Here is a 5,023-nt window from a genome sequence, read left to right as displayed (position 1 = left end):
TGCTCCCTCTCTTTCTAAAATAAATAAATTAAAAATTAATTTATCATGTAAAATTGAAATTACCCTTGCACACAGAGTAATAGAGAAAGGAATGATATATTCAGAATATAGAATTATGCAGATAAGTGAGCATATTTTTAGTTTTGGAAGTGCTATGGGAAATAATAGTCAAGAAGTACCCTAAGTGTTCACTGCATTAATTTATACACACATATTGGAACAGAAATGGGATGATAAATTTCAAGTATCATCTGTATTAATGAGGCATCGGCCCCAAGGAAGTGATTTAATAGGAAGACTCCTCGGACTCATGATTATGGGGAAGGCAAACCCAACTGAAGCCCAATGTCATGGTCTCCACTGCAGATACTTTCTCTCCTCAATGCTCACAGCACAGGTCTCAAGAAGGAAGCAGAATGGTGTAATGCAGTGGCTCTCGAGACTCCCCACAGCCAAAACCTACCTTTATTGACAATTTTCTGTTTAGAAATTATTATCATGAACTGAGATTCTTAGATAATGCAATCTACCTAATTCATAAATTTTTTAAAAACTATGTAATTCTCTGTTATATAATGGAAAATGTAGAAAAGGAAATGGATTTACAGTAAAATGATGTATAGAAAGGCGCTACAGTAGAGAAAATAAGGTCGTCAGATGTTTGCACTAGTTCTGATGAATAAGTTTAGATTTTAGAGAAACAAGACATTATTCAACCAAATGCAGTAAACCCCACCAGTAATACAATCAGTGAAGCCCAATAGATTTAATTACATTAAACCCAGTGGTACATTATTTAAAGGTCAATGAAATGATTAAGGCAAACTGGAAGCAGTGAGCCTTCTGAGATTGTTGCCTGTGTGGGCCGAAACTATCTCCTCCCAACTGTAGTTTGGAGCCTCCTGGTGGCGGTGTTCCTACTCCGGCTCAAAACTGATGGGAAGAATTCCAGATCCTGTTCTCTGAATTCTTTGAACTGGGTTGCAACATCACTGGTTCCCTTATTAATTAATGAGCGAAACATCTTTGCCGTGTATTCATTTTCTTTTTCTATGAGAGTCATGATTTCATCTCCTAAAAAAATAACCACTTAGTCCTATCATCCCCTCAAAAACAACCGTGTTGTTTTGAACCATTGCTGAAAAACCTGGTGGGTGGAAAGAGGCTGAGAGTCTGGAATGGAGAAGGGAGAATGTGCATGAACTCATGGCATAAGGACATGTCAGGAACCCCAGACACCAGCAATGACTGCTGCAAACACACGAAAGCAAGATGGGACCCTCTACCCCTGGACAGAACCCGAGGTCCAGTCCTCTGACCCCAGGTGGGACCAGCCTGTAATCCTTGTGAATCTCAGAGATAGACCACACCTCCAGTGTTGAGCGCCGGCATATCCAGGAGCTTTCTTCTGTAGCCAGATGTCTCAAGGAAGAAGGTTCCGAGAGAAAATAAAGGAAAAAATGGAATGAGGAGACTGAGTTAAGCTTCAATAAACAAGTTTTAAAATAATTTTCGAAGTCACCCTGTGTGATTGAGATTGATTTTTTTCCTATCACTGAATGGAAATAGGACCTCAAAAGATTGAATTCAGTTATAATGAAATAAAGTTACATTTTTACAACTCCAGGATGTAACTATAAATTTTAACTACATCATGCAAAAATAGGATCATGGCATACATATTCTATCTTAATTTGTTTTTTTTCCCCTTAGTCTGGACAAATTTCATGCATATATATATACACATATATCTAGACTTCTAAATTGCTGCATGATATTCCACTGCGTGCATGTCCTGTAATTAAAATAATGCTGGGTAGGGGCGCCTGGGTGGCTCAGTCGTTAAGCGTCTGCCTTCGGCTCAGGTCATGACCCCAAGGTCCTGGGATCAAGCCCTGCATCGGGCTCCCTGCTCAGCGGGGAGCCTGTTTCTCCCTCTCCCACTCCCCTTGCTTGTGTTCCCTCTCTCGCTGTGTCTCTCTCTGTCAGATGAATAAATAAAGTCTTTAAAAAAAATAAAACAATGCTGAGTAAACATTGAAGTTTTTATAAATTTTTCCTGTCAGAAAAAAATGCTGAGATAAGAATCATGTATGTTTGTGCACTTGTCTAATTACTTCCCTAAGATAAATTTCTAGAAGTGAAATTGCTGATACAACTGAATATTTGTGTTCAATTTTTGATACTACTTCCTGGGTGTCCTTAGAAGATTTCCAGTTATTAATCCATTTCCTTATGCCTTCATCAATATTGGTACTGAGCAATCTTTTGATTCTTAGCCAAACTGGTATGTCTTTATTTCTCTTTTATTTTAATTTTGATTTCTTTGGGTTTTTTTGGTGAGATTGTGAGTTTTTTCATAAGTTTATTATTTTTCTTTGCATACCCTTTTTCTATTTTTTGTTATTGGTCATTTTAATTTGGAAGTTATTTATCTGTTATAATGGCCCTTTGTTTTTCTTATATATGGTGAATGTTTTTCCTAGCTTTGAATACAGTATGTTTGGCTACATAGAAGTTCTTCACTTTCCCTTAATTCTATATTATTTTCATTTGTGGTTCCTGAATTTTATGACAAAATTAGAAATGCTTTGTCCTCTTCCATTTTATAAATGTATTTGACTATCTTTTATTCCATTTATTTTTGTGCTTCTCTTTTTTTAGTGGTTAAGTATTCAATCTCACTGCAATTTATTTTAAGTGTATGGTAAGAAGTGGAGATGTACCTTGTTTTTTTGAAGAAGAGCGCCAATTTTTCTAACACCAATTATGGAATTGTTCGTATATGTACATATATATCTGTTATAAATGTATATGCATTTGGGAAAGAGAAAGGATAAGAAAGAAAACATAGACTGTTGATCTTAACTTTCAGTTTAACAATTTATGTTTAATAATTTAATATTAATTTTAATAATTTAATGTTTATTTCAATTATTACAATGGTAAATGTTTTAAAATATGACATGAAAATTTACCCATACTATTTCTTTGTGTCAATATTCTTGTAGGTATTCTTACACATTTATTCTATTTACAATTTAGAATTAATGTGTCAGATCAAAAAAAAAAACCTTGAAAAATGTGAGTTTCTTGTGAGATACACATCTGTATTTTCTTTCTAATAAAGTTTGTGATTGATATATTTAATGTATCATAACTTATGCTCTTCTTTAGGTATCAAGTTCAGATAGTTTTTTCATAGTCTCTCATTATGATTGTTATTTTGGCCAAACAAAGTACTTATGGCTTCAATTGACATTGTTGAACATTTTTTTATTCACTTGATAAAATAGAACTTTTTTGTTTGTTTAAATTGAGACTTTTCAAAATGTTAATATTTCTAAGCCTGTCGTTTTCTTCTTTGTGTTTTCATCTTCCAATTCTCTATTATTTTGTTTTGGGTATATAGTTTATCCACAGCAAAAAGCTTGGTTTTGCTTTGCTATTTATTCCATGGAGTCTTGTATTGTAGGGTTACTAAATTTGTTCTCTTTTCTCTTTCTCTCTTTTTTTAAAAGATTTTATTTATTTATTTGACACAGAGAGAGAGAGAAGGAACACAAGAAGGGGGAGCGGGAGAGGGAGAAGCAGGCTTCCCGCGGAGCAGGGAGCCCGACGCGGGGCTCGATCCGAGGACCCTGGGACCGTGACCTGAGCTGAAGGCAGCCGCTAACCAACTGAGCCAGCCAGGCGCCCCTCTTTTATCTCTTTATTATGCTTTTGTGTATCTTTATTTCCTTTGTCCTAATTTTCCATCTTGAAATTATCTTTCAGTTTCTTCCAAGTTACACATTTAAAAATGTTTTCGGGGGCATGCTGGCGTCTGCCACCCGTGCACCACCTGGCTCCTGCAGAGTCTCCATCCTGGGCCACTGAACCGCAGATCTGAAATTTACAAAAAAGAATGTTTGGAAAAATAGGAGTGTTTGCTCCTGGAGAGATGAATTGGTGGAAGTAAGTGAAATGAAACCAATGGGATAGGATTCGAAACCAGGTGAGAAACTTGTGATAATCCCAACCTGGTTTAAGTCGGAGAGGCTGCTACTGTATCAACATCACAATATACATCGCTCTGGTATTGCCTTAAAAAATAAATTTAATTAAATTAAGTTAAAAAAATGTTTTCCCCAAATATTTTAACCTCTATCAATAAAAAGAATGTCCATGTGTATTTCTCTTTTTCAAGTTAAGAAATTTACCAGTTTTACTTCCTTCCTACCCTTTCCTCCAAAAACTCTTCATATATCTTTAAAAATCTGCATACTTATTTTCAGACCTTTTTTTTCATAATGTAATTTCTCTTTGAAACATCTTTACTAACACATACCAGTAAGTCCTTAGATTGCTCTGCTCATTATTTTGCTTGTTAGGATTTTTTATACCATATCTTCCTCTTTCTTTACCTCTTTATGCTGACTCATTTTCCTTTTGGCCTCCATGCGTGGTTTGTTGTTTTTTTTTTCTTCTAGAAAGCATACTTTGTGACTGCTTGTATGTGGGGAAACATGCTTCAGTTTTCCTCTCACATGAACATTTTTTGGCCCAGTATAGCTCTTGGGTAATAATCCTTTTCTTAAGAAATTTTTAACATTGCTCAATTGTCTTTAGCGTTGAATGTTGCAGGAGTGATGAATGGTACCAGTCTGGAGCATTATCAGAGTGTAGCATTTCATCTTGGAATTCAGAAATCACAAGTCTCTATCTTGGTATCTTTCCCCTAAATGTCTCTTGCATGCGCGAGAAGACCAAATATTTTCTGATGGAGGCAAAATTGGATACGTTTCCATTAGATTGAGCATATTGATTATGTTTTAACACCTGTTGTTATTTTGCTGTTTTCTGTTTTTCCTGTCAACAACTGAGACAGACCTCTTTTTTTTAAATTTTTTTATTCTTATGTTAATCCCCGTACATTACATCATTAGTTTTATTTTTTTTATTTATTTTTTTAAAGATTTTATTTATTTATTTGAGAGAGAGAGAATGAGAGACAGAGAGCATGAGAGGGAGGAGGGTCAGA

Source organism: Leptonychotes weddellii, chromosome 14 (assembly GCF_054177405.1).
Source record: "Leptonychotes weddellii isolate Sample4059 chromosome 14, ASM5417740v2, whole genome shotgun sequence".
Classification (NCBI taxonomy): Eukaryota; Metazoa; Chordata; class Mammalia; order Carnivora; family Phocidae; genus Leptonychotes; species Leptonychotes weddellii.
Note: the sequence above shows the minus strand (reverse complement) of the source record.